Here is a 27,232-nt window from a genome sequence, read left to right as displayed (position 1 = left end):
ATGTTCTTCCCCGAGTTTCTGAATTCGGCACAGCATTTGTAAGGGCCAGATAATCTTCCCTCATTCCATCACAGTGTTTCTGCTCCCTTTCGTTTTATAAACAAAGCCGAGTGCACTAGAAGGAGTGCGAACCGTGGATCTTTAAAATTCGGGACGTCGAGATAGTTATTTATCGCAATGAGAACGCAAATGAGCGTTGGCGATAGGTTTCTAAAATAGAAATCATGGACTTCCCACCGTATGTCACTCCTAACGAAATTACTCATCACTGTATTTTATTTACTTGCCGTTCCTTGTAACGCATTTTCTCTCCCCTTTCTTTTTCATGAAAATAATGGGCCCCGAGCATCCTCAATTCGGATTCTGAAATTCCTGCAGCTTGAGCAACTTCATTTGGAAGCCAAACTACGCGTGTCTCGGGATGTTTACTTTTAGTACAACACTTCGCCATTCTTTGCGTCTTAAGCATCTGTACACTGTATACTTCACCAATGCAGTACATGTATAACAAGGCTTCGTATCGAAATAGTATAAGAGGTTACAAAACTGTCTGCAGCGAACTTGCCTCACTGAATGAATCCTTTTCACTGTCACCCGAAAGAAAAGTAACTAAACCGAAGTCCAGTGTGAGAAGACGGAGAATTTGCACTTTTTAGGGAGCTGCGCCGTTATAAATAACGGCTTGTAAGTTCCCCCATTTTACACTTACAAGTGCGATGGTCTGTAATGCAACGTTACGCACATCGAACATGTTGGATAATGCGGCAAAGACTGGCTCGAATTTCCACCGAACACCGACTGCCCTGATTGAGGTTTTCGTGATTTTCCTCGGTCCCTCCAGGCAAATTCCGCGGAAATACAACAAATTCCAGCTCAGTATTCATCAATAACCCTGCATTAGACGCGGCGTAGTCTGAGCTACTGAGGGCACCGTTAAACAGACCACAATATACCTCAACGTGAAGTATCAGACAAGACTTATGATTGTCTTTTCTGAAGTCAGAGGAGCTATTTTTATGTTATAAAAATACTTATAACTAGGCTCTTTCGATGCTTTCATAACATTACATCCCTTCGCCTGTAACATATATTGTTCCCTTTTTCAGATGTTTCGAATAAACTTGCTATCTGAAACTTCAGGGCAGGTTTCCACAAAATATTAGATGGTTTTTTAAAAGCAAAAGGGTATGAAAAATCAAACTATTTAACAGTTTAAGTACCTAATGGTTTACCTCGGGGCACGCAGTACTATGAACTATGCTATAGGTCGGAAGGTCACGGGTTCAAGTCCCGATTGGATTTTTTCAATTGACCTAATCCTTCCAGCTGAACTATGGCCCTGGGGTCGAATCAGCCTCTAACAGAAATGAGTACCAGGAATTAATTAAACAATTTTCCTGGGGAGTAAAGAGCGGCCGGTGAGTAAGGCTGACAACCTTACCGCCATCTTTGAGTCGACTGTCTAGATAATGTGAGACCCTGAACGTCTCACAACCCTATGGGCCTTCACGGCCTGTTACAGGGATAGCTTTACTTATATTTTATGGTTTACCTCACACATGACACGCGCATTATGCGTCCCCAGTTACAGAAGACGCAGTTGAACTAGATTAAATTTGCAGGAACACACATTTTCAGGGCTTAGTAACCGCTTCTAAGACACGATTTGAGGCCGCATCATAGCTCAAGCGGTTAGTCGCTGGCTTCCCACCGCGGCGGCCTGGGTTCGATTCCTGGTCTGGTCAAGTGGGATTTGTGGTGGACAAAGTGGCGCTGGGGCAGGTTTTATCCGAGTACTTCGGTTTCCCCTGCCAATGTTTATTCCACCAATTGCTCCACAATCAACCTCACCTATCATCTGGGGCTGGTACAATAGGCCAGAAGTGGCCGCAGTACAAGGGACTTAGTCCCACCCCACTAGCAATAAAAATAAAGACACGATTTAAAGCTTTCGCGGGGCTGTAATGCAATGAAGTCTTCCTGAGCGATGGGCAGTGTGAAGATGGACTTGTGACAGCGGCATTCGATATGCCAGTCCCTGATGACACAGATACTATAACTTCACTTCATCTTCACGTGGCTGTTCGACCGAAAAGACTTCATTGCAAATGTCTTCAACTTTGTTGTGAACAGCTCTCGAGGTGCGAGTTTCATTCACTAGCTACTGCACGAATCGATAGGACGGGCAGGAGTGTGGGGGGGGGGGGTCGACGTAAAAGGCAACTTTGTGTCCCGCAACTCTGAGATTTCTGTTCCTACAGTACAGTACAAGGCTCGACGAGGCGTCATCACGTGCTACTGTCACGTGCTACCTTATTTCTCCCTCCTTTCTTTATGCTGGGGCACGCGGTATCGTAGTTGGTTGAGGCATTATGCGAGTTCGATTCCCGATGAGATTATTGGATATATCAGTTGACCTAATCCTTCCACCCGCACTATGGCCCTGGAGTCGACTCGGCCTCTAAGATAAATGAGTACACAGGAACCTTTCTGGGGGCAAAGGGTAAAGCCATTCAAACAAGTAGGAAGTAGCAAGGCTGTGCATCTCACTGGTAGCGGAATTATTATTGTACGAGGAAAGTGTGTAAGTTCGTCAGTGGGGCACTCATCACTGTTCAGAGTGATTCAGTATCTCTGTCTTCCATTTTGTGACCATTCGAGCCGTTATGTTCCCTGAAATGGGCTCAGACAATTACAGAGGATGAGTAGCGCCGCGCCATCAGTGAACTCAACGGATATGAAGAACCATCAATTCCATTTGCATTGACGAAATGCTCTTTTCCTTTTTACCCCAAGAGACTTCGAGTCTGCTGGCGCAGATATATGCTGAACACAGTCGAACAGTATCAAACTTTCCGCCCCATTCGCTTTCTTCTTCCTATCGATTTCCTGTCCCGACTCGCAAGAAGAAACACAGGAAGCCACAAGTAGCAGAACAAGAGCATGTGTGGCAAACGGCAAGTCTACACATCGCAGAACTGAACAAGACCCTGCGACAGCAGGACACTTCTGTGTATCTTATGCTTATTTTCTCAGAACATAAAGCGCTGAATGGTAGGATTACGGAATAATGAATTAGAAGGGTTGTGGAAGGAAACGGCTGTAGCGCACCTGAAGCGCCATCCCCGTAGAATGGCAGGCCCAATTTGGGTTACTGCCCCGGAATTTGCTGCAGGAACTGACGAAACCTGTGTGATACGAGGTTCGAAATGTCACTTGGAGGAGGTTCCCATTTAACAGCTGGCGCCTGCTTCCCCCAGTCTTGTGCAGAGAGCGTTATGATCGGGAAAGTGAAGACAAAGGAGTCCGGCAGGCTCAGCAAGGGGGAGATGGGCTACCCCACGAGACTGGCGCAGCACACCGAGACGGTGACACTTCTCATTGTAAAGAAACTGCAATTACAATCGCTGTGAGTGACATGTAATGAAGCTTTGTGAGTTACGGAGCTCTCAACATACCCAATAATCATATGTCTCAAACCGAATGGCGTATTAAATTACTTGTGATGACACAATTTATTTCATTATGGCATTTTCGGTATAAAAATTATATCTGTAGGGAGCATCTAGTCCAATCGCAGTCTGTTGATGGAAACGAAGGAGTACTTCCGATTATGGCTGTATGGCCATACATACACGCATGCCTATACGCCCATACAGGGTAAGTCGCCTATGGATACAAAATGTTTACATATTCATATGCTTCCGATATATACATTTACTTACATGGATGCACAGCGGCCTCCGTAGTCTAGTAGTAACGTTCCCACCTCATGATTCAAGGTACGCGGGTTCAAACCCGACGAAGGTCGTGGAATTTTTAAGGGCGGAAAAATTCAGGGAACAAGTCCTCCGGGAGGGACTTTAAGCCGTGGGTCCCGTGTCGTAGCTTTACGGCACGTAAAAGAACCTCATGTCTCAAGGAGGCCTCTGAGCCAAATTATAAGGACATTTCCCGCCCAACAATAGTCTCTAACGCCTCTGGTAGATGGGGGAAGCATCTAGATACCGCTGAGCCAGTAGAGGCCGAACTCGCTGGCTGAGTCGGGACTGATGGCACGCACCAATACCGGTAGGGTATAGAGACTGGTAGAATATCACAGGGGGCCGTACAACAGACCACTAGTCTCGGTGTATGGGGATACTCACCCCCTCCAATAATAATACATGGATGCACTGGCCTACCTATAAAAATGTATGCAAGTCACTACACTATACACGTATACATAGCCTCAGATTTGTATGCACGAAGTATTTTTTTATTGCTAGTGGGGTGGGACTAAGTCCCTTGTACTGCGGCCACTTCTGTATTGTACCATCCCCAGATGATAGGTGAGGGTGATTGTGGAGCAATTGGTGGCAGGTTGATTGGCAGGTGAAACCGAAGTACTCTGAGAAAACCTGCTCCAGAGCCACTTTGTCCACCACAAATCCCACTTGACCAGACCCGGGATCGAACCCGGGCCGTCACGATGGGAAGCCAGCGACTAACCGCTTGAGCTATGGCGCGGCCATTGTGCACAAAGTAAGTACACGACTGGAAACATGGTTTGCATGCCTCGCAGGCGCGGCAACACCTCCAACAGATCTGTAATGAGTGTAGTCTGCACATACCGTCGGTAGGGGTACGTACAGACGGATGAGAGACGGAGTAGCGCCTGCTGATGTGATATTGCTGCGTGATCTGTACTACACTCTCGTTCGTGTCGCGTAACTTGTGAGCCCAACGTCTAGAAGCGGTACGGCCATACAAAGTTACTATAACGGTACACAACACGCGCACCCCAACAGAGAGCTTGTGCTTCACACTGCGCAGGCAGCAGCAGGTTCCGAAAACTGGTGAAGTATCAGCTGCAGTGCAGTAGAAATGATATGCGTAATCTAGGTTCCCCGAAATACATTCATTTACTTCAGCAAGACAAACAACAGGCGAAAGTACGTAATGAAAGTTCATCTGTGTAACAGGTACAGACAGGGCTGTGAGCGTGGACGCACGGCACTGTAGTCACGGGCAGTGGAACCTTCATTCTGCGTGCACAGAAACAGTACTAACATTCTCACCTCACATGCCTATCGTTTACGTGACCGAATTACACAACTCAAATATAAAATACGCGAGATAACGTTTGGTATATACGCCCAAGAAGAGGCCACTTGACACAGAAAAGGCAAAATCTTCCAAGATAAGAAAATGGTCATAACAACGGAGATTGTAGGGATATGAAGGGACTGAAGGGACGACATTCTTCACTGCAAACAGCGCCACGGACCTGGCAAATTGACGTATACACAGGTTTCCGTCGTCAGGCATCAGCCCGAATTCTCCTAAATTCTGTGCCTGCAAGTGAAACAATGACGCAGCATGCACGTTACAGTTTCATCTTAATGGAGAAGTTACTGCAGAACATTTTTATGTTTATTCAGATGAAATCTCATTAACCGTAAAACGGAAAAGTTCGTAACGTTAAAAATATCTTTGAAGTGCATCAGAGGAAATCGCTGTGAACTCTAATGCACAATGGCATTAGGGCCACCTATTGGCAACACTGAATGTACGCTCCGAGATTACGGACGCCAAGTTATAATGAGTTCATAATGAAGCTTAGGGAAAGAATAATATGCAAAGAATTCTTACTGTGATGAATGCAGCTGCGAAGAATTTTTTTAATGATTCATTAAAGAAGCGCAAGACACTTTCCGGTGACCTCAGTTATTAAAATTTAATTGAGTTTCCTTCATTCCTTCTCAAGAACGGCATTTCCCAGAAGCTCCAGGGAGATGTCGGGACTGCAATTTAAACGAACGGTTGTGCGCGTCCACCCAAATTCGTAATTTCATCCACTTATAATTTCTGCACAGCCGATCATAGTGGCCGCTCGCTCGAACGCTGGGATCGTGGGTTCGAATCCTACTCGAGGTATGGATGTCTGTGTGCGTTTGTTCTGTGTTTGTGTTGTCCTGTGTGTAGGCAGCAGCCTTCAAGGAGTCCTACCGACTGTGTATGGGATTAAGAAACTGAAAACGTGGCCAAAATCCAACGAAGCGCTGTAGAGCCATGGACAGACAGATAGCGAACCCGGGCCGTCACGATGGAGACAGAGAGACAGACAGATAGATAGATAGATAGATAGATAGATAGACAGACAGACAGATAGACAGATAATTTCTGCACGGTTCCTGCGTGAATATGTAATGAACTACAACTGCCAGGAGACAGGAGGCAATGCAGTTGCGTAACTCAAATTAATCTTACATCTTCAAGTCACTAGAAGACCGAGACCAGTCACTTTGCAAGCTGAGTAATGACTGGGGATGTGGTTTGGTTTTATGGCTTATCTGACCTTTGACAGAAAGCCATAATGACTTGGTAAAGGTAAACAATGCAGACGGAAGAAACCGTGGTCCCGTTTTAATTTAGAAGGAATTCTCAAGACAGTCGGTGTCCCGGCTGTCACTGGAATCGGGTCTTCCCGAATAAAAGCCAGAAGCTCCGCTGCCTGAGCTCGAAGTCAAGCTGTGCGTAGTGAAATCAGATTTATTCAGAACATGAATTATTTCAAACGGGTAGCCATACCGCTACTAACTCAGTTCCATGACTTTCCACTGGGGGATAATTATTTTTGCATACCACTTCTTCTTATATTTTATACAAAGTCCTTCTGCCTCCCCAATTTACTTCCCCCTGAGTGTCTTGTGACTGCTAAGAGACCACATAGGGTTCATACATAAAGTGGGTCTCTCTCTACCGCAGTTCCGTCGGGTAGTTCAGTATAGTGACTAGTCTACGGACTGGATGATCGGGGGACAGGTATTCGACTCCCAGCACGGGAAGAGATTTCCTCTTCATCGCCGCTTCTAGACTGTGTGGGCCACCCAGTCTATTTAATGGGTACAAGGAGTTTTTCCCAGGGTCAAAGCGTCTGGGGTGTGAACCTGATCGCTCACCTCCGTCTAGTGCCAGTGTTAAGCATGTGTGCAGCTACACCTCCATTGCCACGCACGCCCTGATGCCGCAGCACTGCAGGTGTTTCGTCGGTAGACAGCCACCTCGAGTTTATCAGCATGCGGCACTATGGCGGTATACATTGTGACGTCATATCCTTTTGTTTTTAGAATCTCAATTCAGACTTTCTTTCTTTCAGAACACAAACTTTTAGGCGTCAGTTGGGAGACTGAAGTGTGTAATGTTGAAGGCCAACCTTTCGGATCCCTTCGTCTCCATTATCAGTGAATGACATATCGGGTCAACACGGCTGCTTTCAACGAACCCCACTGTAGCGTGGGTGTGTTCTCTCTCTCACACAAAGGACATGGTTCGTTGAAAATACTGATACACGAATCCTATCTGTTACAGGTGTTATGTATGCTATCCACTCAGACATTCGAAATGTGAAATAACCTTTTAACACAATCACTAATTCACTGACACGAGCACTACAGAGAGTAGACAAACGGAAGAAGAACATTCAGTGTTGCTAACTTAATTTCTTTCAATGTAGCCAACACGAAGAAATTCTATCCCGCAATTTCTTAATGTTTCCATTATTCTGTCCACTCCCTGTATGTACAAACGCACACGCACAGAGGCTGACACTGCATTTCCGCTGTTCGGCGCCGTAATCGTGTTTGGGCTACATAAGAAAGATAGCGGGGGGTGTTACATGTCCCGTTGTTGCTTAACCTACCCAGGAGCGTCTGAGTGACTGACCCAGTTTTTTTATATTCCTTGGGATTGGATGGGACTGAGTCCACTTGTTACGTCTGCCACTAACTGGCCTATTGTACCAGATCCGGATCACAGATGATGAGCGTGGAGCAGTCGGTGGATTGAGAGTTGGCAGGGGCAACCGAAGTGCTCGGAGAAAAACTGCCCCAGTACCACTCTGCCCATCACAAATCCCACATGACCTGAACTGGGCTCGAAGCCGGCGACTAACGGCCTGAGCTATGGCTCGCGGTGTTACGTATTCATGATGCTACACTCCTGCTCTGTAGCATGTCTTGTGAAGCAGCGTTGCTTCCGGTCAGCACGAAGCGATCGCGTCTATTCAAACAGTTCTGCAGACCGCACGCAATGGTCTCTCTCTCTCTCTTCAGGCGGGCTATGCGTTTGTGGCCTGCGGTAGATGCCAGGCACGTTTCTTCACCCTTCACGTTCTCACACTCCTGCTCTTCTGGGCCGGACCGAGTACCGTACTCCTGTGACCGAACGTGTGCGCCATGTCTGGTCAACTGTCCTGCTATCAAGTTCCTTACAGATGTAATTACGGCATAATGATCAGAATAATGAAATAGTGACCTGATTTATCAGTCCAGTATATCAAACGCGCATTCTACCTAGTCTTCTTTTCCTTGCACATTGCTTCCGGTGCACATAGAGTATGCGATTGAACCTGGAATCTATCCGCTTGCTCTGATAATCCGACTGTCTCCAACAGAAGCTGCAGTAGTGGACGACGGACCGCCAGGCGGCAGTGGTAGAGGTACCTATGTTTCAACCGGCATTGCAGTCCCTGCATCAGCCGAATATAAATATAGGTCCTTATATTTCAATCAGTATTGCAGTAACGATCTTTGCCGAAAACGAATTTCATCTGATAGCGTACAGGTCTACATCAGCCGTAACTGTGACCTCACTAGCACTAGCAATAGTGGATGAGATGAAAGGTATGGTCCATTTTATGTGTGAGAGTGCTAGGAACAACGTGTGGTTGCACGTTACTGTGATACCCAGTTTCCAGCTGATGAAGTCTGCTGCATACAACAAAACTGCCGAAAGCAGTTAGAAACCAACAGCATGTGGAATGCTAACAAGTTTAATGATGGTCTTTCCACACAGTTTCGAGTTACTGAGTTCAAGCATTTTATGAACTTCATTTTTGCAGTTTCCTGTTACAATTTGAACGCACTTTACACTAGTATGAATTATAAATTGCGTTCTTACGGAGCAATTAATTGCTTTTGTTTTTTCTGTGAAGGCTTCCTGATTGTGAAAGAGCAGCCCAAAGCTTAGTACACTCGACTGACGTCGTCGGTCAGCTGACATCTCGAAGCTGATTAGTGATTACTTAACAAACAAATGTGTGGATATGCATTCCTCAACACACGCTTATCCTATTGAAATAACATGCACCTTCGGCCAACTCTTCGGAAGTCGAATTTCGATATTAGTGTACAGTCATCAGGATTTCACCCCCTTATCAGCAATTTATCTGGTAAAAGCCTAAAAATCCACCGAATCTGTAGTATTTATTTCTATCCTGTGTCAATGAAAACACGTGACCGCGTGACCGCGTGTTGGCAGGATCTGCGCATGCTCAGAATTCACACAAGTAACCGCCTGTTGCTCGCACCGCTTACGGAGTGGTCAGAAACCTATACTGCAATTCCACCGAGCCCCTACTTCTGTGAGAAGACTGTAGGGCGGCAATGCGAGTAAATATGCACAACGCAGACTTCGATGCAGCTTCGCGGATTCTGGCTGAAACACCTCCTGTTCCATGTCTTTTTACGAAATAAACGACATGTTTCGACCACACGGGGGTCATCGTCAGGTATATATGATACACGTAAATTGTTACACTGTGTTCAGTACGTCTTATGTATGTGATTTTTTTTAATTAAAGAGATTATGTTGTTGAAACGTTATTAAAACGATACAAACTCGTGGTGACGTGTGCCGTGGCAATCCTCTACTGTTCAGTTCCTGTAAGGGTGTCTATCTTGCGCGTTTAGGTCGTCTGTGTGTGTGTGCGTGTGTGGACTGTACCCACAATGAAGACGATGATAATTAATAAGAGAATGATAGTCCCTTTTGATCTCAGTTTGCGGGAAACCTTCCAATTCACCACCGTTTCCTTGCACATTTCCGATTTACAAATGGGTAATTTCCTGAGAACATTGGAGACGCGGATGAAGTTATAAGCATTTTGTCTGTTATGGACAGTTCGATTCCTGCTCACTTAGAATGCAAATGTCATGAAGGGAACGCTTTCCAATGTAGCCAACATATCGCCGAAATTTCGGCATAGCACTGCGGATATTTTGTTCGGTCTGAATTTCGGCTGGTAACACACGGTGGATCTGCAGAAAGATATTTCTGTAAGATAGAGAACCGCTCCATTAATTCGTCTGGTCTGAGACGTTATGCAAAATGCATATAAAAACTAAGTGAAAACAGAATAATAATCAAAAGGATAGTCCAGTACACTCACATGTACTCGTAGTTGTGTCCGTCCTCGGTGCTTGGAGGCAGGGATTTCTCGAATCTCTGGAAAATCTGAAACCAAAACGTTCAGAATATGATGCAGATATTAACGGCGTGGTTTCGGGTTGAATTCGGAGCCTCTAGAACGCTACTGGCCGTTCGAATGCAGTGAACAACATCCGTGCTATGTTCTCCGTAGATACCACAAACTGTGAAGTACGTATATTTATGGGGGCACCACACATACAACATGTTTCGGCTCACTGAGTCATCATCAAGTATCTGACTTGTTCACTTTTACCTATATGCGTCTGCCAGTATTCCCTACATTGGCCAGTGTTTAAACGACGAAGGTTGTGTCCACATCTCCTATTGTTGTGACGGAATAAAATAAAGGAATCTCATACACACAATATGACGCTATGCTAATGGTGATTTCACTGCCGCAAACCACATATAGACCTTTAAGGGTCACTGCGAAAACTGAAAGGGCTAAGACATTCCTGTCCCAACCACCGACACACGCACATCCAGGTTAGCAGAATGCAACAGATTAGTGACATGCTTATTCCGAGCTAATCTGATGATGATGATTCAACTGAAATGGTTATACAGCGTTCAATAATCCGGGAATCTGGTCTTTAATTGTACGTACGTATGCGAAGAAGAATGAATGGACGAACGACCGAGCGACAGCTCGAGTGCGGAACATACACATCTCTACGGCTGTTTGGCCTTTATCTAAATACGTTATAAGTAAAAGTAAATATGACTCTGTGCTTAACTAAGCAACATACCACCAGGGCAATGGGAAAGCAGAGAGAGGCATATCTCAACGCATTCATAACGTGGACACAACGCTGAGGTCAAATGGTCAGCTTCATGACCGCCGGGAAAGCAGGCCCAAGCCATCCGCCGATCAGAAGGCAGTTTGTCTCGACGCGGTGGAAAAAAGAAGTTCCCGCACTACCGGGTATCGAATCCCGATCGTGCAGCCCGTCTCAGTAAGCATTCTGTCACAGACTTACATTTACACAGTTTTCGTGTAACTCAGCTACAGTTTGTGCACCGAAGTTTATACTCAGCCACGGCGCACAGACGTGAGTGACCTGTACGGTCCGGTACGGAGTGACAGCCGACGTAGAAGATTCAACTCGGTAATCCCGAACAGCTGTAGTGGACACTTCCGGTCTAACTTGTTTCGTGGCTTGATAAACGCAGGAAGTGCTATGTCCTCAGCTGTAAGTGCCGCCGGTCGGTGTACTCGTAAAGTGTGTGAAAGTTCTTACGAACACAGGAAGATGATCGGAGATAAGGCGCGGTTAAAGTTGACGCCCTTGCTTGATGCAATACCAATTCAGACGCAGCTGTCTTCTCTCAAGCGTCAGGTAGGTCTGGGTGCAGAAAGAGTGTGCAAGAGTGGTGCAGCTTATCCACCCGACTGCGCCATGTTTAATGCCCAAGTCGAGAGCTTGAATTTGGGTACAGCGATGTTATGCGAAGTGATACAGTTGTGGTAGGCATTCTGATGCTAGGAGGACTGCCTCTCCTCCATAAGGACGGCGCCCTACCATCGGCTCGTACTGTTCGGTTCCAGTGACAGATGCCAACACAATGATCGTATAGAAACTGAGAAATTTCTCTGAACCGCCTTAGGGCGCTATTAGCGTTTTGAAACACAAATCTTAGTGCTCGAATACTCGGCAATTTACCGATTGTAGTCTGAGATGAGATGCCTCATCAGGGCATCAATAATGATCATAATCTTAGACGTCGAGCGGGCTCAGTGGAGTCTGCTCGTCATTGTGAACAGAAAATTGGCCGGATTAGACGTGGGTGATTGCGGGAGAAGTAATATGATTTCTTTAGGATCAGCTTTGTTCGTCTCAATTTGGGTTGTAACTGGCAGCTTTGCTGTGGGCTAGCAGTCGCCCCATGAGAACAATTTCGCGAGTGCTGATTGCTCTGGTTATGTTGCTGCATGTGTTGTTTGGAATTTGTTGCGATGAAAAAACAAAGGCCATTTCCGCCACATGAAGTTGCATTTTGTGCCTGCAATGTACAGAAAGTGGAAACAAATTCTATTAGAAAATAATTCTTTCTTCGTTATACTCAGTTGTAATCATATTTTAAAAGACTTGAGGTTTTCACGGCGGTGACTATGAAGAAAGCAGTCTTCTGGGATGTGGCACTGTGTAGATGTAGTGTTAACCGACGTTTCGGAGGAACGTATCGGCAACATCAGTCTGCTTGTACCGGTTCTCACGGTCTCTTCGCTTGCGGATTTCTTATTCTTCCTTCTACCCTGAAGACGGAGGCGATACGTTCCTCCGAAACGTCGGTTAACACCACATCTACACGGTGTCACATCCCACAAGACTGCTTTCTTCATATTTTAAAAGGATCGGTCTGTATAAACCGTACTTCGTCTAACTATAAATTATGATTATGTTACAATCTTATTGCCTGGAGAAATGCCACGACAGACATCCCTCATCTGCCACAAAATAATCAGCAAACATATTCCTAGTATCAGTGGCTGATACCTCTCCAAGTAATCATTGTCCATGGCGTGCATTCCACAGACCACACACCGACAACCTGTCTTCAAAACTACATGACGATTCTGAATTACTGTCGGTGTTTCTGTGGCCTTTAAACAGAAATCCCGACAATATTTTAGAATCGTCCTGTACGAGTATATCCATCTCTGTCGCGAACAGAATTATGAGGGATCAACTCGCCTTCACATTATACAGGAACACTGAGTGGGCGATGAAAGTGTCTGCATTTATTGCTTAAAATGTTAACAGCGCATTCAACATAATTTATTGCTCTGCTTAGATGGTAATTTATTTAGCACCCGCTTCTTGAAAGCGAGATGATGCCTTCCAAAAGGGGGAGTATCCTGTCACTTGATACAGATGCCCCATATCCTAAAGTCAAGCAGGATACATTCAGACTTTCAGAGCTCTTCGACGGCTTTGGATATGAACCTTGTCAAGCTCTCCTATAATGCGGAGCCGGTACAGCGACTGGCTACGGGCTGGACGACCGAGTCCCGGTGGGGTCAAGAATTTTCACTTCTCCGTGTCATCCAGACCGGCTCTGGGGCCCACCCAACCTCCTATTAAAGGGAAACAGGCGGCCCTTTCACCGGGGATAAAGTGACTGGGGCGTGAAGCTGACCATTCATCTAAACCTAATGCCGAGGTCAAGAAAATGTGGATCTATACACCAACTCCCCATACGCATTCATGGCGTAGTGTTTAATTAGTTAAGCACAGGAACAACTTTACCTTAATGATTTTCAACTCCACAGTGTCTACAGAATTAAATCATAATTGGGATCAGCTACTGCTAGCAGGACAATTGCAAAGCAGTCTCTGCACCTGAAACACGTCTAGCCACTTTTACCCCGCAGCAACGGAACGCCTTTTGTGCAAATCTGCTGCTACTGACTACCACTTCTCAATAGAAGGTTTAGGTACACATTCTTTGTGAAGAATACTCGAAACGTCGGTACAAACACGTCTTAGTATCTCGCATACTATCGATATGCCCTGTCCCTAGCTGTAAACCTGCACTCGCAACAAAAATATATGAAAATAACTGTAATTATCTATATCTCACAGACAGGTCGTAGTCAAAACACTGACCGATGTAAATGACAGTTTGATAAAATGTAACAAAAGAATCAATGATGAAAAAAGTTTAAATTAACATACCGTATGGAAACTGAATCTAGTTTGACACAAGAAGCTCCAGACCAGAGCAGGCAGAAAGCAAACAACCATCTCTCTTCCTTAAGAACAAGAACTCATACTGACCCTTCATGTTCTATGGGTAAAAACAGAGACAGAATACTAGGCTCAGTACAAGTGAGACTGCCAAAAACTCAGGAAAACCCTGTTGAAAAGACGCCTAATTGCAATTCCTTTTTAAATGTATTCTGCCTTCATTAAATTCCTTTAATGAAGTGTAGACATTGGAATTTCAAATGAGAGTTCTTAATTTAACAGAAGCGACAAAAAATCGAATTCCCATTACGCTAAATTCATTTGCTATTCCACCTCCGCGTCCCCTCCGCGTCGCAGTGTTGGAGCTGTAACACCCCCTAGCATTCACTTGTTTAGGGCCACCAACAAGCTACAATGTAAAAACGGCCAGTAGTCAGCATGCCACTGCACCAAGTCACGCAGCATGGCCGGCGCCATCACACGAGTACGCCTTCAATGGATGGATTTTGGATACGAGTTTTGCACACAGAACCGTTGCTAAGCAGCGACCGCGAAACAAACAACGAACAAAGTCCGCTTTACAAAATTCCACGAAAATACTGACATAAAAGATTCCTTGGATAGTTCAGATACACATAATAGTAACCCCCCCCCCCGATAATACAATAAACACCAAAACAAAGTTATGATCACTTCATGCTGACAGCATTTCTGCAGCTGATATAAAATTTGCATTCTTACTCTGTAAGCCACTATGAAGACGTTGATATAATTCCACGACGCTAGACAAAGGAATTCGAAAATAGTTTTAAAATGTTCACCGTAATATAAAGTCTCTAATGATCCGAGTTTTTCTGTGTGCAAAAGTGATGGATGCATCCAGTGGATTCTAGGTTTCCAATGTTTTCTGAGACGCGATAATACATACGTCTCTTCTGACGACCGAACATCGCGGCATTGGTAGGGACAATGCGGTGCTTATGGCAGAGGACCGCTGTCATGGCTATGGTGGTGTGTAAGAGGAGTTAGGCAACAAGCAGTAAACAAGTTTCGTCAACAATACAGGCCGTGTTTTCTATGTGGTCGTGGGCAGGCTATATAAGGAGGTTTATAGAATGACACCTGAAGTTCAAGGCAATTGAGAGACTAGTGCGGAGTGCATTGCAATTGTGACTTCTACACGGCTCAAGAGAAGATTGTAAGAGTAGCGAAGATAACGGACTGACAGAATCCAACAGCAGAGTCCCAGAGGCTACAAACGAAGAGTAGAATTGAAATGGGAATACTCTGATTTATGTGTTATTGTTCCAGTAATAATTTAGAGAGTTATAATTCTTTGTAGTTACGACTGGTAGTTATCCAGTAAATCGACGGTCAATCCAAACCCGCGTCTTAGTCACTAATACACGTGACAATACAATTTACTTAATTTGCATAACATCATGTTTCCGAAATGTCGTCGGTTCGAATTGCAGCTGATCTAGGCTTCCGGTCGGCAGAAATGGCTGCACAAGCCTGCGACTTCTGCCTCCCCTCCTGTACCAATTCGCTTCATCACTCACAATCCTCAATGCTTGATTGGCTTATTAAGGCGACCGAGGAACTCGCAATCAACATTACTTTGGCTTGTTAACACTGAAACGCTGCATTCCGTTCGGAATATCAGACGATGGGAAAGACCCCGAAATTCGATAATCCTAAGTGTCATACAGCAACGCCAGATGATTTCAGAATTGATCAAATTTCGTGTCTCCTCACTTCTTAAGCAGAGAAATTCTCAGGCGCATTTCATTCCACTTCCTATATCTGCACCGAGCAGGATGATACTGGTATACACCGCTATCCTCTGTTCCTCAGGCAGCTCTCGAGGAGAGCTCCACCGCTCCCTTCTAAATGCTTTCCAGTTCTCCCATATCGTGGACACGCTCAGCCTGTGCCTCTAGTGTCCACAGTCTAGGTAACGGCGCCGCCGTAAAGCGACCCACTAAAACAGATATCACTTCCATAAAATTGTGCTCGTTACGGACTCCTTTCGCAGTGCTGAGGTCACCAAGTGATCCATCTCAAGCCGACAGGAACGCCGGTGTGGCGGTAGAGAAAATGTGTTCCAACGGGAAATCGTTTTGCGGCATCTATTTTCTCTTGAGCAAGTAGTATGTCTATACATTCTAGAATACTCAAGGCGATTTCACTAGGTTGCTTGTCGGTGTCTAGCACATGTAAGCACGGACATCAGGGCGACACGCAGGGGGGCCTGCCGTCTTGTTCGCCTATATTTCACATAAAATGAGCCGAGATAGGCCAGTCAGTAGGGCTCTGGCGACTAGGCTAAGGTTGGATGACAGAGGAATTGGGGTTCGATTCCAGGCAGGGACAAGAGAGTTCTCTCTTTTCCACAGCGTCCTGACCGGCTCTGCGGCCCACTCAGCCGCCTGTCAAATGAACACCGACGACTCCTTCTCCGAGAATAAATCGGCCGGGGCATGGAATAGTTCATTCACCTGCACCTAGTGTCAATGTCAATAATAATACTCTCTCCATAAATCTTCACGGATTAGTGAATAATTAAGCGCAAGCAGAACTTTAGTAATAAAACCAAGTCGTAAACAGCTAATAAATTATATTTAAACTTGACTCAGTTCAAACACTACCAGCGACAGCATCAGCGGTGTTGAAACCTCAAGTTGTGGTGGAGAGAGAGTCCGTGCCTTTGCAGAGACATTTCACTACCAAAGGATAAGAAGTAGATGGAAGTTTTCTTGCCCGTGTCACGGTCAAAGGCTGACGTCAACAGCTCTTGGATTTAGAACGAAAACAGCCGCATGACATGGTCGGTTCACAGAGAAGTTGCTGTACAAATGCAAAGCAATGAGAACCTGTGAAGAAAATCTCGTATTTATGAGCTCTGAAAATATAACCTGAAAGGTTGGTGGCGTCGACATGCTGGCACCTTTCAATACAGCCAAAGGAGAGCTGCACACGCCAATTTCTGCCTGTTCAAGACATGCGACTGGTGTCTGATTGATGTTCAGTGGGAATTTGTCTCGTAATGCGATGCAAACTACGGAGGAAGGAGTGAGTCAATGCTAACTGTACTGGCAGACTACACTGGGATGTTACATTGCGGACGTGTGACATGTGCAGTAAGCGGCCCGCACAAACAATGGGCGTGGCCTACTCTTACCTCACTGATATACAGACAACAGAGCGGAAAACTTTTTGCGAAGATATTACATATCTGCCGGTAGTGGGTGATGTCGCCGTGTACACTGGCAGAAGTTGACTCCTACCAAACCACAGAAGATAGAACAGTTCATAGTAGCCGCCGTGAAAATCTCGTCTACAATTCTTACTTGAAATACGGTTCATCACAGTGAATATTAAACAAGATGCAGGAAAATCTATCCTTTGCCTCTCGGCAGTAGGAATATCTTTTCGACGTAAGGAACTGGCTATCGGAATCTATTCATTTTTCAGCTACTGAAGCAAATAGAGGCCCAAAGCAACAACAAAGTTCTCCTCCTTGTAAAATCTGTGGTTCTCATAGCAGTGGCTATATTCTGGGAAGTATTATTATTATTATTATTTTGGAGGGGGTGGGTTTCCCCATGCACTGCGACCATTTGTTGATCTATTGTGCGTCCCCCTTTAATTATTCTACTAGTCGCCATGCCCTTCCAGTACTGGTGCTCGCTATCAGCCCCGTTCTGCCAGCGAGGTCGGCCCTCTCTGGCAGTGGTCCTCGATACTTCTTCTGGGGTGTAACTCCGTGTCATCCGTTGAAAGTCAGCGGACATTAGGAGGGGAATATCTCGTCTCCGACTTCAGGCAAGAAAGGAACCAGCAATATAGCTGAGGGTCTGCTTGCCACCTGCTTCAGGGTGGTTTATTGCTTGGCTTATTCTTCGACCCTGAATCTACAGGCGACATGTTCCTCCGAAATGTCGGACGACTTCCAATGGAATTCACCAAACTGTTGTTCTGTCGGTGTTCAGTTACACACAAAGCCACGAAGACATCGTCAGTCTCACGCCTCGACCGCTTTAATCCCGGAGAAAGACCCCGGTATCCAGCGGAGAGGAGGCTGGGTGGGTTGGGGTTGTCACGGAGGTGGGTACCAGCACTGTGGTCTTCTGCGGTGTGACGCCGTTTATCTTGGTAGGTGGTATTAACTTTCCGGAGGACCCTGCTGCCTCAGTCTTCAGGGTAGCCGAATGCCTCACATATTCTAACGACCTCATAATGAAAGGAGCCCCTATTCTAGAAGTGTGAAGTGGTGATACTCGTAAACGGATATCTCAGAATTGTAGCATAATCCTCATTCATAAGGAGTTTTGCAGAAGCAAACCAATATGATGAACTTCTTATCCCACTGATCAAAGTTCCAGAACTCATGACTGGTACCATAAAAGCCCGGAAGTGAATTCTACCCTGAACCAGTTCACTTCTTCACATCCCAGCCCTTATATTCCATTTTATTTTTATCCCGGCATTTACGTCCACGAATACCTCCGAATATAATTAGGGGGGCTACGCTGTGAGAAAGGGATGGTAGAGAACAGGAAAACCCAATATTGACTTCACAGATGTCACTGCATTTGAACGGCTTGCGACTTATTTGCGTAACATTCCTCGTCTCCTACTCGACGTCGAGTAACGCATTTCGGCACGAGTCCTCCATTACTGACGGCTCTGTATCAACTGCGGGCCATTTAGTGTGGTCGCTCATGCCTGTACAGCGCTCGCTGTGCCTCGCTGCCTCTCCCTCGCAGCAGTATTACAACACAGCATGTAGTCCACTGAAAGTGAACCGACGTTTCGGTGGAAAATGTCATTTCATTTTTGGGGGTTAACAGTAAGCCAAGCAAAACATGAACACTAAATAAACAGAAATCAAGAAGTCTATTTCTCCGAAAAGTCAGCTGACTTCCAACGGACTACACGGTGCTTTCGCGCACGTGGTGAATTTTAAGCAGATAACATCAGTGTTATGGGTTATGGGAATAGCCATATGTGCTACCCACAAGAAACACAGACTGCGTAGCTGCCAAGACTGGCCTAAACAGAGGTGACGGACGTGCTCGCATGGGATCGAATGCCCTCAGAACTTCCAGGCAAATGCCTCAATCGTCTCCATCCAAATGCTTCCCAATTCATCGGTCATCCTACCATCCGATGCCTCACAGCCTACACACAGCGACGTCAAGTGATCCAACAAGAAATGACAAATATGCGCTCCCTTAGCCCAAAGCCAGGCACACGGCTGTCTGTCTAGTGCCAATTAAGTAGTATTATTATTAGAGCTCTACGGCCCTTTGTTGGGCCTTGGCCGCTTCTTCAGTTTCTTAGTCATATACACAGTCGGTAGGACTCCTTGGATGGGGATCAGCCCGTCGCAAGGCCTCCACCTACACACAGGACAACACAATCACATAATAAACGCATACAGACATCCATGCCTTGAGTGGGATTCGAACCGACGATCCTAGCGAAGACAGTTCATGCCCTAGACGGTGCGGCCACTGGGATCGGCAGAGTTTGTAGTATGCATACCATGAAATTGTCGATCAGTCGCCGCGCCGTCTAGGCAAGAACTGTCTTCGCCCGCTCGAACACATAGCTGCATAGCTGCTTATTTCGGGGCCGTTGCCTAGCAACGGGTTTACAAGCCACAGAGAATATTTAATTTTGAAGTATTATTTGGAGGAGAAATAAAAAGACCTTCCTGACGTTTCTATGAACTTGCGAGTTAGAAAGTGAAACTCAAGCAACAAGAATGCGACAAGTGTTTCGTTTGTAGTTGNGATGGATGAGTACGGGGCGTGTGACAGGCGAAACAGAAGAACTCGAAAACAATCCGTCTGAGTGCTACTTGGTTCCCCACCCCCTCCATCCTGATAGTTCTAACATCAACTGGTGCAGGCTTACATGTTAATCTCCTTCAAGTAACAACACGGATATGGCAGGGCTATCTGTGAGAACTTCTGAGGTGAAAGCAATACCGCAGAGGCAGTTGGATCAAGTGGTAACGCAACGAATTCGAGAACTGATGACTCCGAACGGGATTTTGTTCGTGATTACCATTACTTCCTGGGGCCGAATGCTGAAATAACCTCTTACTTACTTCCTTTCATATCCGCTCCATTTCGTCAGTCACTGCACACAGCGACATGGACAAAAAGCAACATGATGCTGTGTAACGCAGTAGATATTCAGTTGTGCCGGGATAGCTCAGTCGGTAAAGCGACTGGCTACGAGTCCCGGTAGGGTCAAGTATTATCTCTTCTCCAAGTCGTCCAGACCGGTTGTGTGGTCTTTCCGTGGGTGACACTCGCCTCCAACGAATGCCGAGGTCCAGCAAATGTGGATCTATACATCCATTCCCCCATTCGCCCTCATGGCGTAGTGCTTAATTATTTAAGCACAGAGACAACTTTACCTTCTCTGAATCAAAATGCAAAATTGTAACGTGACGGTTGTTCCGGCTCCATACATGCGCGTGCGTACTCCTTCAGAAGAAATCATACAGCATTTTGTGCCGGTGAACTAAACCATCTTACGTTGTATGCACAGCGGCCGCGCTCTCTAAGGCATCAACTGTCTTCGCCCATTCAAGGCATGGATGTTTGTCGGTATTGTCCTTGCGCCGGGCTGATCCCCCGACCAAGGATTCCTACCAACGATGATTATGAAACTTAAGTGAAATGAAATGTTTCACGATTGCCTTATGCTCCAAGCGGGAGGAAAAGGATGAGGATGGATGGATACAAAGGCCACACGCCGGCAGTCTAGTGTCCCGAGTCCGAAACAAACAGTGGAGCCAGTGTTTGCTGCTACAGTATATATATCAGTCTAAGCACTGCAGTGCCTGTCGGTTTGCCGCCATGTCGTTTCCACTGAAACCAAACGCAGCATCAATTTCAGTTATTACAGTAACACCAGTAGGCGGTCTGTATTGTTGTGGCGTACTTCTAGAGCAGTACTCTTCTCTTCTATCGAGCAGTCTTCCCAAAACATTTCAACTTCACAGTATCCATATACAGTAAAAGGCAAAGCTATCCCTGCAACAGGCCGTGGAGGCCCACAGGGTTGTCAGACGTCGAGGCTCCCATATTTCTAGACAATCGGCTCATAGACGGCGGAGAGGTTATCAGCCTTACGCTCCGGCAGCCTTTTGCCCCCAGGAAGATTCCTGGTACGCATTTCTGTTAGAAGCTGAGTAGATCCCAGGGCCATAGAGCGGCTGGAAAGGTTAGCTCAATTGAAAAATACAATCACCTCATCGGGATTCGAACCCGCGACCTTCCGGCTTGTAGCATAGTACCTCAACCAACTATGCTACGTGTGCCCCGCGTCCATATTCAGTAAAACCGAGAAATCGGTGTCCCTCAAAGGCTACAATACGTAACAGTGAACCAATGGAAAAGTTATCTACAGAAAACGATGGTAGAGATTAGAGCTGTCAACATTTCCCGTTGAATTTTAAACGGGCATCCACAAATACTTTCTCATTTCATGCCGAAATACATATACGCGCCCGCACAACTTCCACCCATCCGTCCGTCACGTCACCTACTCTGGTTCTCCCAGGCGGTGCGCAGGAGGAACTGTGGAGACAGCTGTTACGTGCGCGGAAACTAATACGGAAATGAATATAAACACAATTTCACATACTATTATTGCAACATCTGAACTGCTCCTTCACTTGTTCACTTACTCCTCTATATCTTGGCGTCTTAAGCCTGATTTTCCTTACCATCTTCCTCAGCTCTTTCCAAAATGTTCCTCATTTCAAAAAGTTCTGCATTTACTTGTACTGACGCAGCTGCACCGTTGCAGTTAATGCATGAGCAAGAAAGACACGCGCATGGAAACGAAAGGTTTAACCTTCTTCAAAACGAGTTCCTTCAGCAGGGCGGTATACACATGTCCCACCGTTCCCACGAGTGCTGAAACCATCTCTCAAGTTCTCACGAACTCAGAATTACTGGGTTTTCGGACTTGTCCATCGTCCGGTATTCTAGAAACTGGAGAACACAACGTTTCGGATACTGTCTCTGTCTCCGTCCTCAGGTGGGGGGAGAGACACCTACTCTGATGCATATTGATATACTCAAGTGTATATATCGTTAACAGCTGCTCCTTTGCATTGTGTCCAATTGTATCTACATAAAATCTTCTGTCTTTCAAGGAGCCCTGAACAGTAGAGTCACTGGGAGGCACACACGGTGCGTAGCGAGGCCCATGCACTTACTGCATTCCCATGGCTGGATCACGGAGAGGTCTCAATACCCGTGATTCCTCGACACCCTCGTCAATGAAGAAAATATCAGCCTTTTGTCTGGCGCGCTGCTGTTGGTCTTGGCGAGGATAACTGCTGCTTGGTTTGGGGGCCATAACTATAAACTTGTGTTTTATCGCTTGTTTCCAAGAGTTTCCATCGATTTCAGCACACCGAGGGAAACTGCAGGCCATATACGTACGAGTCTGTTTCTGCTGCTGTGTCAGCTATAGTGGAACGTTCTTGGCTGTGAAACCTTCATAAGAATAACCCGACATAAATCACGGGAAATTCCTGCCTCTTCAGCAGTTCCACGAAACGTGCATCGTCTGTTATGTTACACTGCATCTACACTTGGGTCACTAATTCACTGTTTCTACCGGCTGAGATGCATCCAGGGTGGTCACTCGCTTTCAACATATTCGTCAATCACGAAAATTACGAAATCTTCCAAAACATCGTACCCAGTTCCTAATTTTATTTGTGTTAACTGATTAATTTGTAGCAGCCGTTATGATCTGACAACAAGACACCGACTAAGAGGTTAAAACTGTGAGATGGGCTGGGAACATGCAGTCACACGTTCACCTCAGACGCAGTTCCTCAGGCTCGATACTGCTCGACCAGACTATGTACCGCGCTGCCACTAATCTCAGTTCATAGACGTGGTTCGAGCCTTGGCACTATCGTCTGCTATTTTACGATACCCTTACTCTCTCCTTGGGAACAGACATATCTGCAAACAGGTAACGATATCCTCTTCCAGATCTTTCGCTCCTTATCTTCCATCCATTCACGATAATCTCCTATTTCATGCAATCTACACAACAGAGCAGCATTTTTACGCAAGCCTGAAGAGTTAGTTTGTACCGGTGTACACGCAGTTGTTTGACCCTTTTCTTTTTCTTGGCACTACAGCCCCAGTGGGCCTAAGCCTACCTCCATGAACTTCTCTGTTCACTTCGGTTTGTCTAGATCTTACACATTCGGTAGGACCCCTTGGACGGGTGATCAGTTCGTCGCAAGGCCTCTACCTGTACACAAACACAGAAAAACGCACACACAAAAACTAAACATCCATGCCCTGAGTGGGATTCGAACCCACGATCCCGGTTTCCAAGCGAGCGAAGACAGTACATGCCTTAGACCGCTCGGCTACCGTGACCGGCTGTTTGACCCTTCGCATTCTGAATATTTCATTTATTCCGAATGGCTTTGATTAAGACATTAACAATATCAGGTGCAATTTCCATTACTGTCGGTTACTATGGTTTCTACAATCAGACAATAATTACTGTGACTAACGTATTTCGGAACTGGCGCTAGTGTCATTTTCACCTCAAAAGTTCGCGCGTCTGTCATGTTGCTATTACAGACAGTAGAAAATCAAAACACGAGTGTAAGGTGGTATCCAGTGGCATACGCTATATATACTGTGATATGTAGACCAATTGCTAGGGAGCGACCCGGTAAACAAGCCCGCAACAAATACGCAACCAATAATAGAGTAGACCCATCTCCAGGCAACGCCCACAATACACGCACGCAACAAGAGATGTTTTCTATGTGGTTCGCATATATCCATTGCTGGGCAACGGATGTTCTCTGTGCTGTGGTCCGACCCGAGGCAATATAACGAGAAGACAACAGTAACTGACAGTTCAAACCCGTGTGGAGGCGGGATCGAATACCTCCACCGTGACCCTGCGATTCGTAGGAGTCGACGAAACGGGAATTCTCAAATCTGAGACAGTAAAATATGGTCGCGAGTCCCAAGAGACGTGGACCCAAGACAGACTGCGCTGGCAAGGGCCAGCAGCATATACAAAAGCCAAACACGTCCTCTCGTCAGAGAGGGAGCCCCACAAAAACAAGACCGTAACTGCCAAACGGTAATAAATATCTAGTCACGAGCCCCATCTCGAGACAGACTGACTGAACGTCAGTCGCGATGTGACTTTGACTGTGAATTGACAGTTCAGTCGTAGTTTAGCTGTCAATTGAAAGTCAGACTGTGGAGAGAAAACGTAGCATGTGAAAAGAAGACTTCATTTGTGCTGTAGTTACCGTGAAACGGTTATAAATACGTTGCCAGGATAAGACTAGTGAAGACTGAGAAGAATTTGTGTGTCCCAGTGATTTGTGAAGCGAGTGGATCAGCGATAGCGCAGTAGTTTACTGTACTTACGAATGATTACAAAAAAAAAAAGGAGTAATCAATAATTTCAATCACCCAATCCAAACCCTGTCTTATTAATCACCCATAGACGTGATAATATCAAGTTTCACAAAAAGCGATCAAAATATTTAGATGTACAAGTACATTTCGTACCATGCCAATGCTCCTTCCCACACAGTAATTTCGGTGAACGAAAGGGAAAACAAATACCAAGTACGTGTATGTAGGTCTGGTTTGGCGCCATGGGGCGCTTTCATGTTCCTGAAACAAAAGTCTCTCCTCAAATCAGTAATGTCGCAATACTACCCGAGAACTTTCGGAAAATGGCATGCCAAGGACTTTGAAATGCATGTGTGAAGTCAGAGTGAGGGTGATAAAATTCAATAAACATTTGTGACATTCGAGGCCTATTTTCTGCGAACCCGGTTACGTAACTAGCACAGTTGGTGATATTCATACGAGATTTAGGAATGATGCTTGGCTGCAATGCTTCTGACATATTTGCGAGAACCAGGACATGCAGTAGGCGTGCTGCATATTCACAATAGTTCCCACATTGGGTTACGCCCACGAAAGGGCGGAGCATCGCGTTGCAACCGATAGTGTGAGGACCTCTCTCCTGCAAATCCAACATTGCCAAACAACGTACAAGTCTGGAAATGTGTGCAGAGAGTTGGCATACCGGCAGCGTTAACTATTCTGGCACGCTAATTCGTTTATCATTTAATCACATCAAACAAGGTAAGATTCGCTGCAGAAGTATCGTAGCATGTAGGTAACGACCCGTAAACAATAACGAGGGAATGGTGTTTTCTGCGCGGTCCACGCCGATGGCTGCGTGCACAACAAAGCCCACATCAATAACCCCGTAACTGTCTGAAAGTAACAAAAATCTGGTCTTAGGTCCGAGATGGGGCTTGACACCAAGAAAGATTCACCGTCGGTAGTAACATTACTTTGACCTTGCCAGTTAATGTTAGTTTAGTGAAGCGACTTGCTTGGTGAATGAGTTACTTGGAGAATTGCTGCGGTTGTGTCCTGTGAACTGCTGCTATTAGAAGCTGCTAGCTGAGGCACGAGAACAGTTCGAGAACCCAGAGGAAGGGGAGCGTCCGCCGTTGAGAGCCGTTACCAGGAAACCTGTGAAGATACCGCAGAGTAAGACTTAGAACTTTCTGTAGTGACAGTGATAAATACGAGGCATTTCTTTCATCATCTAACAATCTGAAATATGTGGAACTTATTTGTTACTGAACGCAACTGTACGAAACTTTCAAAGGTCTTTGTACATACATGGGAACCTGGTCTGTTACACAGGAATATGTTCTATGTGGTGACCTGGAAGATCATGAAATTTAAGCAAACGAAGAAGAAAACTGTTTAGAACTTTAGTTAGAGTTTCTGTAGAAACGGCTTCAGTATCTGTTCGGATTTTAGTTCTCAATTCAGGAATTGTGTGCGGACTTCTCCGAAACATATACCGTTCAAGTACTGTCACAGAAAATGACTTCAATGGTTTAAGCCTGGCGAGATTAGCCGTCATGAAAATCCTTCCCAAAACAGCGCAGGATACCGGTTGGACAAGATTCACTTCTCAAAACTTCAGGAAGACAGCGAAGTACGGTGCTGCTGGTGAGGTCTGACACCGTTTGATTGAAACCAGGCTGAATTCACTGGAATCCCTGAGGAAGAAGACGGAGTAAACACCACAAGTGACTGTACCACTGAATATTGCGACGCTGGATAATGCCCACCATGCTGTGACTCTCTGGGTGCAGTAACTTGGCAACGGCAGAGCTACGGGTTCTGTTCTCCGAGGCGCAAATCGGACACTTTGCTTCGTTGTGTGCTTCGCCGAGAACCATGTGACATTCAGGACACACGGACTGCCCTCCAGTAGCGCTCTGTACTCCCTCGCAATAACGCAACGTCTTGATGTTCCATCTTCCCACAATGGCCGAATCAGCTGCACTTACAGCTCAAAGCTGTCAAAGCTCATGGGTACAGGCATACTAATATATGAGTAACTGTTAACAGACCTATATAATATTAAGAGCATGAGATTGCGCACTGTTCACTCTAATATTTGTTGGTTAGCCTTTCCATGGAACATATATGGGTTAAGTTAACCGTCAGACAACAAATATACTCACTTTTAATGTTTTACAATTCGACTTCTTACTCCTGCTACATGTTTCGGGCGTACAAGACCCTCATCAGGCAGTTACACACAGGAGTACGTACAGTTACTGGACTACCGATATGGATCCATACCACTGCAACGTGTCGTATTGTATACTAACAGAAAATATTTCCTAAAGTTGGTATTATAATTAAAATAGAAGATACAAAATAAGATAAGAGATCAAATATAAAAATTAAATATATGCCACGTATCAAGATATTTTAAGCGATATAAATGTTGAATTATTGCTGTATTATGGAAATGTTAAAGATACTTAATTTTTGTTTAAATATTTAAAGCTGAAACCTATGGAAGGTAAGAATGTGTATGCCAACTTAATTCTACGGTTATAGTGCTACAGTGCAGAATTGGGCATTTTATGTCGTTTGTAGGTCTTTGTTGTTACAAGCTTTCTACGTAGTAACCCCGGTCGTGAGGGCCGCGCCATAGCTCAAGCGGTTAGTCGCTGGCTTCCCACAGCGGCGCCCGGGTTCCATCCCGGGTCTGGGCAAGTGGAATTTGTGGTGGGGCGGATTTTCTCCGAATACTTCGGTTTCCCCTGCCAATCTTCATTCCACCAAATTCTCTATCATCATAATCACCCGGGGCAGGCTACAATAGGCCAATCAGTGGCCGCCGTG

The 27,232-nt window shown here is 45.7% G+C and overlaps 1 protein-coding gene across 8 annotated transcripts in view; it reads right to left on the bottom strand.

Annotated features, from left to right (window-relative positions):
- The window catches only part of LOC111862894 (protein-tyrosine sulfotransferase), a 193,776-nt gene that overhangs the window by 65,368 nt on the left and 101,176 nt on the right, over positions 1-27,232 (bottom strand). For 4 of the 8 annotated variants that reach the window (XM_023848690.2, XM_023848691.2, XM_023848689.2 and 1 more), the window contains one exon: positions 10,214-10,278. The exons of 2 other annotated variants lie outside the window; for them this stretch is intronic. The gene's annotated coding sequence lies outside the window, so the exon portion shown is untranslated. Of the gene's footprint in view, positions 1-10,213; positions 10,279-25,420; positions 25,516-27,232 lie in introns of those variants that run through there. 2 more of the 8 variants (XM_023848693.2, XM_023848696.2) reach the window with 2 other exon arrangements.

Source organism: Cryptotermes secundus, unplaced genomic scaffold (assembly GCF_002891405.2).
Source record: "Cryptotermes secundus unplaced genomic scaffold, Csec_1.0 scaffold528, whole genome shotgun sequence".
Lineage (NCBI taxonomy): Eukaryota > Metazoa > Arthropoda > Insecta > Blattodea > Kalotermitidae > Cryptotermes > Cryptotermes secundus.
This window is presented reverse-complemented; position numbering and strand designations above follow the sequence as displayed.